Genomic DNA, 13143 nt, shown 5'->3' with positions numbered 1-13143 from the left:
ACTGCTGCTACAGAGAAAAAAACTGAAAACACTACAGCCAGATCCAGCTTCATACTTTGGCAGAATTGGAAGTGATTGACTTACATGATATGTTTTAATGGATGCCAGGAAGGTTTACCTGCCCCAATATATTTTCCTTCCCACTCTTTCATATCCTTTACTTCCCTCTGCTATACTCCACACTCTCAACTTTCTGAAATTTCAAAGACCAAAGCACATATGGCTTTACAAACAATTGCTGCTCAAATCTAGCCTCTCAGAAAGGTGGACAAGCAATCACATATACCTTTACATAGGTTCCCTAGCTGAGTTTGGATAAAGGGCATTACAAAGTGGGTGAATGACAATTCACTTCTACTTGGGAAAACGTGAGAAGAGTCTGGGCAGGGTATATCAGCAGTTGGGTAGGGGTGAGGGCTTAGCAATCTGGAGACAGCATGAAGATTTACTTGATGCCTAGGAGGCAGGAGAATTACGGTAAGGAGACAAGATGAAAGGAACATTATCAAAGGTAACTTTTACTAAAATTAAAATGTTTCCTTGGATCATCTCATACCAGAGAGTGTTACAAGAGTACATCGTAGAGTGGTAAGTGGTATAGTACACAAACTAATGTGGCAGAGAAGTTAAGATAATAAACAAGAGCTCATTGCATTTTGGACTATTTTGTGAAGACTTCATGGAGAAGTGGGATCTGAACTGGACCTTAAAGTATACGCAGAATTTGAAGAGGTGAGGAAAAGGTATCTCAGATTTAGACAAAATCATTAAGCAGGAGTAAACATTGGGAATAGAGGGGGAAACAATGATCAAGTCAGCTTGAATGGAACAATGAGTAGGTATTGAGAGTCATAAGAAATAAGGTTGGGGAGAGATGGTGGCACAATATCATGGCAGGTCTTGGTATCAGATGAAGGAATTCATCCTTGATGCAGGCAATGGGAGTCTTCACATGCTCTGGAACAGGTGAGTGACACAATGAAAAGAATGCATTAGTCTAACAGGAAAATGCAGGGTATTGTTATTGCACATGGGCTTCAAAGTTAAAATCCCAGCTTTTTCCATTTATTAGCTATGAAGCCATGGACAAGTTATGTATATTCTGTACATTACCGGTTTTTAATCTCTAAAATGGTAATATTAATATATACCTCACTGAGTCATTATGAGAATCAAACTAATCTTCAAAAAGTACATTAGTACAATGCCTAGCACACAAGAGTTCATAAATAGCAGATTTTATGCTAATAGTCATATTATTATCATCATTACCAACAATAATATCAAGGGAAGCAATTAGAAAGCTATGGTAATAGTAATCTAAAATTTAGGCCTTGGTCAAGCGTGGTGGCTCATGCCTGTAATTCCAGAACTTTGGGAGGCCGAGGTAAGCAGATTACTTGAAGTCAGAAACTCGAGACCAGCCTGGCCAATACGGCAAAACACTGTCTCTACTAAAAATACAAAAATTATCCAGGTGTGCTGGCACATACCTGTAATTCCAGCTACTCAGTAGGCTGAGGCATGAGAATCTCTTAAACCTGGAGGCAGAGGTTGCAGTAAGCCGAGATTGTGCCACTGCACCCCAGCCTGGGCGACAGAGCGAGACTCTGTTTCAATACATACATACATACATACATACATACATACATACATACATACATACAATTTAGGCCTAGATAATCTCCTAGACTAGCCCATTTGCCGAGGTCACAGAAAGGAGAAATTGACTCTCAAAAATATTCAAAGGAAAGATTCAACACAATTTGGGGACAGATAGAACATGAAGAGTAAAGAAGAAAGGAGTCAGAAAGAAGATTCCAGGGCATAGGAGCCATGGATAACAGCAGTACACACAAGCAGCAAGAATGAAGAAAAAAATGCAAAGAGTGGGTGGTTTGGGTGGTAGAAGAGATTATTATTTTTTGTAAAACATTGAGTTTGAGGAGATTTAAATATACTCAAGTGATGATATTCTGACCGATATTTGAAAATAGTGTATTAAGGTCCTTAGGACAGGAATGGAAAAGTAGATTTGAGAAGCAACTACAAGGAGTTGAAGATGGAGAGTAGATAAACTTGCCAAAACAATAAATGTACCAGGAGGAGCACAGAGAAAGGAAAACAGCCTTGAAGAACAACCACAATTGTGAAATAAGGTAGAAGAAAAGTGTAAGAAGTTTTTAAGAAGTGGGGAGAGAAAATAAACAGGACCTATCTTTAAGAATAGTTACACTAGAGTGCATCATAAAGGATTCAAATTAATCACAAAAGGGAATTCCCAAGCTAAGGTTGGAATGGTCTTTTAAAAAGATATGGTTATCTGCTGGAATAATTTATAGATTACTTATAATTTAAAAGGTAATTATAACAATACATTTATTCAAAAAGCATCTACTGGAGTTCTACAAAGAATGATGCTAAGTGTTGTAGGGGAGACGATAAGGTATATTAACTTTGTCCTAAAGGAGAGGGGTAAGCTATACTAATGTATGTATTTATAAACATTTAAATCACAATATGAGAGTAACATAGAAACTGGAGACAATAATTGTCAAACTGTAATATGTAACTAAGTGCCAGATAACTGCTAACAGTTCAGAAGAGACAAAACTTTGGTATACAGTCACCAAAAAAGGCTTTCTGGAGGATGCAAACCTTAATTGGGATTTTAAACCATGGATTAGTAAAAAACGAATTGGAACAAAATTATTATACATTAAACTATTAATCTTGACCACGACATTTATCTAAAGGGGTTTATCCTAGATATTGAGCACCAGAGAGTCTAAAAAATGAAAAGTTTCTCCAAGCTGGTGTTCCCAGAACTTTCTCAGTATAGTCAATATCAAGCTTGCCTTCCCTTCTCAACTCCATCTCATAGGGCTCTTCCTGGAAAGTTTAGTGACTCCAATGAAAATACTGCAAGTTTTCTGACTATAACTTTTCAAACCTGAAAAATACCCTAGGAAAAAAACCTTCATAAATAGAAGATGGGCCTGGCCTTGATTCACAGTCTTCTGGGTTTCCTGTTTTATACACAGGCAAAACTAGAAATCATTAAATGCCAAAGGGTGATCAGGGAAATAAAATCATCAAGTAATAATGTCATGATCTAGCTGAGGAGCCTTGCATTCAGAGAATGGAAATGCACATTGCAGAAAATTAAAAAGTAATGTAATCCTTTTAATCCTGATTCTCCAGGAGAACTGAGAGGGCAGCATAAAAGGGCAAAAAAGCAAAGAACTGAGAGGGGAGCACAAAAGGGCAAAAAGCAAAGGTCTGGCTTCATTTGGCCTGAGGAAATATTGGCTTTGAAAGGCAAAAGGGAAAGTCTGATATTAAAAGGTCTGATATTAAAAAGTCTGATATTAAAAGGGAAAGTCTGATATTAAGATACAGGAAATGATTTTTAAATTATATTTGTGTCTCATTTTATAGAGCACAGAGTGGCTATGCCCAAAGCATTAAGAAAAAGTGGCCATGTCCCCAAGAAAGCATTACCCTTTCAGGAGACTATTAGGTTGTTGCCTTTTTACATTTCCCAAAGAAGACCCACTGAAATTCTCCATGGTAATAGTAGGAGGACTAGTTTGCAGAGAAAGGAATAGCAAGAAAGTCTGTGCTGGCAAGAAGATCTTGCTTTAAGGAAAGCTCAAGTGTAATTTTTTATCTTTTTGTAAGATCATCTGGAGCAACTATCAGCTTTACGAAGCATTCTTTGCTGCAAATAATAATAATAATAGTTATTATTACCATTATTTTTTTCAATCACAGCGATGGGCTAAATGCTCCATGGCAATTACCATCCACCACCCACCCCCCAGAATTCACTTGGAGCAATTACACAAAGTGAAATCTAGAGGTGAAGACAAGAAAGACTGATGATAGGTTTTCTATCTTTTGGTAAAAATCAGAGAGAAATTGTAAATTAAGTGAGGAGGCCATTCTTCGGGCAAATCAGCAGGGCTGCAGTTTAGAAGGAAGCCCACCTAGAAGCAAAATCGGGTGGGCTGGGGGCCAATATAGAATGAAGATGAACATGGAGCCAGAGAGTCCAAGGTCCAAATTTGTAAAGGGCATCAGCAGAGCTAATGTGACAGGTGGAATTTCCCAGGTGTTCACATGAAGACCCCATTTCTATTATCCATTTTTGGTTCCCTTTGGGGTTTATGAGACAAGTATTTTGTGACATCTAAGATGAAACTTAAAAATATGTAATTTTAAAAAGATGCATACCCAGGAAACATCTCTGATTTTTAACACTGGCCTTGGCAGAGACAATGTTCTAATTTTTATTTGCTAACTGAGATCAGTAGTGAGAAATTCAAACCAGGTAATGAAAGCTTAGAGCACTAAGCTAAATTAGAACATGATGGCCAAAGAGCTGGTTGTTTGTGGGGAGCACTGAAAGGTTCCGCAGTCCTAGATTATGTATCTCTGTCTCTATGTCAGCTAATTAACGAATTTGAGCTTCTTTTCCCCCAAGTTTCTTTCCATATCCAGACTAGTACAATCTTTTAGAATCCCTCATGAAAGGTTAGGAAAGGCTTTAATATTTGAGAATTTGCTTCTGCTGTAGTAGTTAATACATTTTACAGCTACCTGCCTGTCAATATCTGAGCTTTCAAACAAGAGTTTTAGGGCAGGTCAACTTCTTTGTTCTCAGAATAAGCAAGTTTAGAACTATCCACTATGTTCCCAGCACTATGAAGGGACACAAAGGAAGCTATAAACAGAAATAGAGTAGGAATCATAATGTACTGTGTTATGATTCAGTTAAGAATCTCTTCTCATCTAACCACTCAAAACCCACTCATCGTTCAGGGCCTAACCCAAGTTGTACATTCATTCTGTTATTTTCTTAGATGACTTGATCCTGTACTGATTCTGACAGAAACATTAATGCTACTTAGAATTAGAGGCTATTTTCCATTTCTTTGAAATTCTGTATAGCACCTAGCATAGTACCTGACAAGAGCAGGCACTCAAACACTTACCTTCTTGGGCATCTGAAAGGGTGCGACAGAAATAATTCAGCTTTAGTTAAAACAAGGAATTTCAGTTACAATTGTGATTCTGGACTGTGGCCAACTTAAGCATCAACATTGTGGGCTCACACACACAGCCTGAAAAGCTCCCCACTCCCCATTCTAACAATGGATATAAGCGAAAATGACATAATCACCACTGATTCTCAACCAGGGTGGCGAAAGTATACTTCAGAGATGGAGAACAGGGAGAAAACTCCCCATAGAGCATAAAATATTTTGGGGAAAGAGGTATGTAGGTTGTTTTTCTTAAAAAAATTATAAAACAGTCATTCCTTTGACATGTTTTAGGTCACAATAGTTTATTTTGTAATTTAAAATAGCATTGAACACATGACATTTATAAAAGAGTGTCATGGATTAGAAAATAAATACTAGGATTTCCTTGGAAAAAGAGACTATGTTTAATTCTATTTTTTATCTCTAGCATCCAGTATAGTGCCTGGCATATAGGAAGTGTTCAATAAAAGTCTGAGTTGGATGAATGGATGGATGGATAGACGAATGGATGGATGGATGGATAAAAATGAATAAATGATAGGAAATTTGAAGCATCAACAAAAGCAGTCATGTGAATAAACTAGAATCATTCTGTTTTCTTACCACTGCTAAGAGACATCATTTTCACCAAACGCATTTAGGTGAATGAACATAGGAAGCTGGAAACCACCAGGTCCTGCCATCAAAAATAACAAGTGGCATAACTGAAACCAGTACTGACTTTAACAAGGAATTTAACTCTACAAGCCAGATCTCAGGGGCAAATGTCACCATTTGCCTTTGCCTCCATAGCAAAACTGACAAATGGTTCCAACCTCCTCCTTTATAGATCAGAGGCCTCAAAATAGTGTGAGCAGTTTAAGCGTGTCTGTCAGTCATTGGTGCTGTCTGTTAAAATGTTTAGTTTTTCCCCTCTTCCAAATACATTGTAGGATCATGCTTCCTGGACTACTGGTGGTTCTAGGTGGTTCTACATGACCAGTTCTGGACAATGAGTGTAACTAGAAGTGATATATGCTGATTCTAAACCAGATAATTGTCATTGTGAGAACCTTCAGGGATCTCTTTGTCCTTTACCACAAAGACTTGTAATGTTCCTGATAGCTGATTCTCCACCAGTCTGAGTCAGAGTAAGGGTGATGGCAACGCAGAGCAGAGCCCTCAAAAGACCTGTGATGAGGGTAAAGCTGGAATAGGCAGGAAATAAAACTTTTGTGTTTGGAACCACTGAGATTTCAGTATTCTTTGCTCCTAAAATAGAATCTGGCCTATCCTGACTAATACAACTTGGTTTACTAGAGTCAATGTAGTTTATATTCCTTAAACTGCTCTGACCCAGTCTTCCAAAGTTAGAATCTAATTGCTGCTAGAAATTAATATACTGTCAAGAATGAAATATAGGGAAAATAAATCTTATATTTAATCACAGAAACAACAAATAGAGAAAAAGAACATGCAAAAAAGGAGATACATGTCAGCAAATACAGTAGTTCTAACATAAAAGGCAAAGAGACAAATTTTGAAACTATTTCAGGTGGCAGGAACAGATTCTCATCATCCTTTCCTGCAATGGAAATTCATTGAATACAGAGGGAAATGTCTTGAGAAACAAAAATAGCAGACCACACTCAAGATGGCCTACTTAAAATAGATTATCCTTGGGATAGTGATGGGAATTCCTTAGAGGGAAAGTGTGAGGGAATGGGAATTCAATAAAGACACATACATGAGTCATTCTAAAGCTAATACCTTCTTATCTGCATAGTGCTTCACATGAAGCTCTTTCATGTATGTTTTTCTTTTTTTTCATTTGAGTCTTATAACTGCCCTAGGAGATAGGCAGGGCAAGGAATGTTATCTACTTTTAATTAATGGAAAAATTAGGCCCAGATAGGCTATAAATTGTCTAAGATAAAATAGTTAATACATGACAAAGATGGGATTGGAACCTATGTCTCCTGACTCCTAGTTCATGCTGTTTGGATAATATTACACATGTTTCTAATAAAACCCATGTGATCATTTACTTTATAGAAACTATTCCTCCATAACTAAAAAAACTACTGGCTTCTTGAAATCACTTGTGATCCAAGCGTGACCTTTATTTGTGTAATTATCACCTGAGCAATAAGTGTAATAATAAAGTTTATATTCTGTTTATAGAGGAAGCACTTACAACTAAGATGCTGTATACGATGCATTAAACATGCCATCTTGTTAGTTCATTTCTCAGCTGATGATAGTTCTAGATGTAAATTAGTTCTGTGCTTTTTCAGATCTAACAGATGTTTCTGGGTGTTTATTTTTATCATTTTTTCTCACTTGAGATATTACATGGAGAAAGTAGGCAAAGCATATACTTATGGACCACTCTCCTTACATCAGGGCATGAAGATGAGAACCTAGAGTCTTCCAGCTGGGGCTCTCTAAAGTAAAGGGAAAAAAATTTAAATTTTACTTTATGCACCTATTCATTGGAGGCGACCTATCCCACAACTGCCACCTATATACTAGGAATACTGGAGACATAAGGGTGTGTCTTCTTTCCCCCACTATTTGTCAGGTACTGCCTTGAAAGTTTTTTTTGTTTTTTTTTTTTTTTTTTTTTTTTGAGAGGGAATCTTGCTCTGTCACCCAGGCTGGAGTGCAGTGGTGCAATCTCGGCTCACTGCAACCTCCACCTCCCGGATTCAGGTGATTCTCCTGCCTCACCCTCCCATGTAGCTGGGATTACAGGCACTTGCCACCACGCCCAGCTAATTTTTGTATTTTTAGTAGAGACAGGGTTTCACCATATTAGCCAGGATGGTCTCAATCTCCTGACCTCGTGATCTGCCTGCCTCGGCCTCTCAAAGTGCTGAGATTACAGGCATGAGCCACCGTGCCCGACAAGAGCTCTTTATTTTACAACTCAGTAAAAGCTTTTTATTAGATCTATGCAAGTAGCTTCTGTAACAATCACTAAGGTAGTCTTCAAGATAGTCCTGACATGGAGGAAGCATTGCTGACTTTGCCAATCATTACTCAGAAACCAAATATGTAGCAGGAAAAACAATTGCTCACATTGCACTCCAATACATGAAGAATATGTAGCTTATTCACTTATTCTGTAACTGATCTAATATTCCTTATACACACTCATGCATTTGATAAAAGAGAAAAATTTATCTAACTCAGTTTGTTCATTTCAGCCCAATCTAATCATTTCAAATTTTCAAGTAACTGAGTCTCTTTAGGTAACTTCACAGTCTCTGAAATGTTCTCTCCCATCCTCCTGCTCACCTCCAAGATGGCACCTGCGCTTTTATGAAAGGGAATTCATGAATGTAAATATATACTAAACTGTGGCCCTTTGAATCTGTTTAATCTGACACCTCAAAAGACTAAGAATTAAAAATAGCTGGCTATTTTTTATGCCTACATTTCCAAAGTATGCCTACATTCCAAGTATGCTTACATTCCAAAGTGAGGCTCTTGAACCACCAATGCCCAAAATAGGGTCCAAACCCTATTTTGACACCCTTAGTGTAGTGTAATATCTCCTCCTGGCATAAAGAGTTGAGTTTGAAGAGGGGTTGGAAATTGGAAAGAAACAATCCCTTTCAGAAATATTAATAGTTATTGATTTCTTGTAATATTACTCTTCATTCTCCCAATAGAAAAAGGGAGTTGTTGCTTTCCCCCTTATCCCAAGCCAAGTAAGAGTGACCTCTGAAAGATTCAGAGAGCTTACTTTTGGTCCTCAGACATTTGGGGGTCACAAGAGTCTGGTGTCTAACTTGGAAATCTAAAGGGCAACAGTTGTGGCTGTCTAGTGGCTCTGACAATACAGGAAAGACAGGATGGTGCACTGACAGGAGCCTACACACTTAAAGTTTGTCCACATAAATGGCTCTTTAGTATCTCATTTGGACAATGTATTAGTTTCCCATTGCTCCTGTAATGAATTGCCATAAACTTAGTGGCTTAAAACAACACAAATTAATTATCTCACAGTTTTGGAGTTAAGAGGTCCAAAATGAGTCTTAAAGGGCTAACGTCAAGGTTTTGGCAGGGTTAGTTCCTTCTGCAGGCTCCATGAGAGAATCTGTTCCTCATCGATTCCTGCTTCTAGAGACTTCCAGACTCCCTTTATTGTGGCCACATTACCTCAATCTCTACTTCTATTGTCACACTGCCTTCTCTTACCTCTGCTCTCCTGCCTCCCTCTTATAAGGAATCAGTCCTTCCCAGGTTATCTCAGATAATCTCCTCATCTCAAAATCCAGAATCATATCTGCAAAGTCCCTTTGATTCTGTATTCACAGGTTCCAGAGATTTGGACATTGACATCTTTGGGATACCATTATTCAGCCTACTGCGGACCAGAAGTAAGCTTTCTTTAATACTCTGTCTCAAGAAGGCTTCTAGCCTGGAACAATGGGACCTAAGCAGAAAGAGACTAGAGGCGTACTATCAAAATCAAGAGATGGCAAGAGTGGGAGGTAGTTCCTTAATGGCGATACAGAAGAGAGACTTTAATTTTGTACAGGAACCTTGAGGTAAGAGATCACCAAATAACCCATGAAGACAACTGAATAGGCAGGTTTAAATACCTACCAAGCAGGACATCAAAGTCAGACCACAGCTGGGTACAATAGCTCACACCTGTAGTCCCAGCTACTCTGGAAGATGAGGTGGGAGAATCGTTTGTGACCAGGAATTCAAGAGCAGCCTTGGCAATAGAGCAAAACCCTGTCTCTTAAAAAAAAAAGTCAGACCACCATAATACCTACTTTTCAGGTAAGATTTTTCTTGTTCCTTAATTCTCATGCTTCTACACCGTATGACCCAAAGAGTTCATAAACAGTGGCTATCGGGGCAGCATGTGGTGGCTCATGCCTGTAATCCCAGCATTTTGGGAAGCCAAGGCAGACAGATAATTTGAGGTCAGGAGTTTGAGACCAGCCTAGCCAACATGGGGAAACCCTGTCTCTACTAAAAACAGAAAAATTAGCCAGATGTGTTGGCGGACACCTGTAATCCCAGCTACTTGGGAGGCTGAGGCAGGAGAATCGCTTGAACTTGGGAGGCGGAGGTTGCAATAAGCTCAGATTGCCCCACTGCACTCCAGCACTCCAACCTGGGCGGCAGAGGGAGACGACTCTGTTACCAAAAAATAGGGCTATCAAATTGGAGGAAGGAGTCAAGAAGGAGTCAAGGAGTAAGAGGAACTGCCTAAAGAAAAGTAGAAAAGAAGGTAAAAAATGTGCCCCATTTTCTACTACAGGTCTCCAAGCCTGAAGTAAACCATTTTCAGAGAGGGGAAAAACTGTAACAACAAGTGACCTTCAGAATATTGACTATTACATAGAACTTGATATTTTAATTATGGAAATGAGGCAATTGTTATGGCAAGATGCAACCAGAGAACTTTTAGTTATCTAAGAGCTTTAGTATCTGCCAAAATTTTCTCCAGTAGCAAGGAAAGAACCAAACTTCGAAGCAGGTTTGAGCAGGCAGTGAGAAAATAGGTAGAATACAGATGCTTTGTGAATTAATGTTATTAAGTTTTATTTTTTCAGTGTAACCATTACACACCCTTGTGGCAGAACGAAATGCAGGGGAGGCCCATAATCATGCATGGATTCCTGTAATTGTCCTCTGACTCCCTAATTCTTTGGGTCTCTGCAACAATGTGCCTTGTGTATCTGCTCAGTGTTCACTCCGCATTTGCTGATGAAGTCAGAGACTGATGAACTCTGAGTTGTTTTCTCTTAGCATGGCTGGGGTCTGATGATTCTTGCTGCTGATTAGACTCCAGCATGGCATTTGCTAGCACAGGGACACCCCGATGTTTGCGACCCACACACATTTGATCTTCAGCTCAGACTAACTACTCCACAACCCTCATCTAGAGAGCCACTTCACCCCTGCCACTGAACCACCTCTAGCAAACTTCCCAGCCAAACTCTCAGCTAACTTCCATATGCCTGCCTCTATCCCTGGGTTCATAAAGGAACTTCTGGTTCCCATCACTGCACAAAGGAACAGAAGGCAGCCCAAGAGCAGGACCAGTCCTCATATTTGAGGACTAAATGCAAAATGAAAATGTGGGACTTTTTGTTCAAAAATTAAAAGTTTAAAAATAGCAAGAGTAGATCATTAGGCCAAGTGAACGGCTGTTCTGCATGTGGGGAGCTGTGTGACTGCCAAGGAGCACTAAACTATCCTGTTTACCCATGTAAGGCCACCACTTACACATCACTGTGGCCTTTCCAAGCCAGGGAAGTGAAAGGCAATGCAGTTTAGGGGAGAAGAAGGTGTTAAAGCTATCAGCTGAATGTTCTTAAATGATTATCCCAAGTTACAAACATCTCAGCTTTATATAGCACTTTCTAGCTTTTGAGTTTGTAAAGTACTTTTTATATCTATTATCTCATTTGTTTTTCATGACATCCTTTTAACAATAGATAGGCATGATGCCCATTTACATTTGAGAAATTCAAGGCTAGAGAGAATAAAAGACTCATTCAAGAATATGTAGTTGAGAAGAAGTTAGGATGATACACAAGCCCTAGATTGACCTGACTCCAAATGTAGTTTAATAAATTTCAAACTTTTATCTTATTTAATCACCAAAGTCATAAAATGCTTATTGTATGAACCAGAAATTATGCATGCCTTTCCATCTTTCCAAAACATATAGCCCCATTCAGCCCATAGTGGATAGACACATGATGGCAGACTTGCTTCCTCTCTTATCAATGTTCCTCCTCTTTGCATCTTCATTCTCTTCCCCTCCCCAGTCCTATAAACACACAGTGTCAAAAACGTGGTCAGCTATAGTTCAACTGCCACTCAGCACGGATACTAGTTAGGAATAGATTTAGAGAAACCAGCATGGCACATGTATACATATGTAACTTACCTGCACGTTGCGCACATGTACCATAGAGCCTAAAGTATAATAATAATAATAATAATAATAATAATAATAATAATAATAATAATAAAAAGAAAAAAATAAATAAATAAAATAAAATAAAATAAAAAAAGATTAGGGAGACCTCAAATGGTGATTCTGGAGGGAGGGGGGTGCAGAATAATACCCTTCCCACTAGAGGAATGATGCTTGAAAATCTCCTGGGAAATGTCTTATTTTGGGCTTTGTCAACTTAATCAAATGGAAATCTTTTTGGATAGTGACATTTTAAGTCATTAAGTTACTCAGACTCTACTAAGAGTATGTTCTGATTCCTTTCTAAGATCAGGTTTTCTCAAGATATAGAAAGCATGTGGGGTCCCCATAAAAGCTAAGGAGAAGGACTATGGAAAAATTATGGAAACCATGTGGTTCTCCTATATATACACCCCAGTTATGTCTACTACCCTTCTTTCTCTCACATAGATCTCAAGTGATAGGAAGACATATATTTAAGAAGCTAACATCCTATGAGGAGAATGTGGTTCAACATGCTGATAGCTCATGATTAATTCCCTTCTGCCCAAGTGAAAATGGATGGCTATAACCTTGATACCCCTAAGTCATTAGGGCAATTTTAAGAACTCTCTCTAAAAGCTTCATTTAGATTTACTCACATTTGTTAAAAAGGATAAAACACTAAAAAGGAATCCCAATTGTGTGCAGATGAAAAAAAATCAATACAGGTTTACAAAATATGAAGTCAAAATTACACATAAAAGGGTCTCTACAGAACCAAGTTTTTAAAGATAAATATATACTTGACAAGAAGTGTATTCAGATACTTATCAAGTAATAGTTGCAGTTTGCACAGAGGGTTGGAAAATTAAGACAGTATGGGCCAAGGACTTAAACCTTCTGATTTACAATACAGCATCACTGAATTAATAAAAACCTGACACAATTTTAGTATTTCAGAGGCGTCAACAAAAATGCGATATACAACTAAAACAGGTGAGGGATTTTTTTAGAGGCTGAAACATTCTAAACACTTTTCCCTTCAGAGCACAAAGCATGTAAGTGTTGAGCTCTTTGAAAAAGATGCCAAAAGGCCTTTTCATTGCTCTGTGGGAGCTATATTTGACTAAATACCACTCTAGCCCCCAGTTTTTTTAAACAACTACCACC

This window comes from Pongo abelii, chromosome X, assembly GCF_028885655.2.
Source record: "Pongo abelii isolate AG06213 chromosome X, NHGRI_mPonAbe1-v2.0_pri, whole genome shotgun sequence".
NCBI lineage: Eukaryota > Metazoa > Chordata > Mammalia > Primates > Hominidae > Pongo > Pongo abelii.
This window is presented reverse-complemented; position numbering follows the sequence as displayed.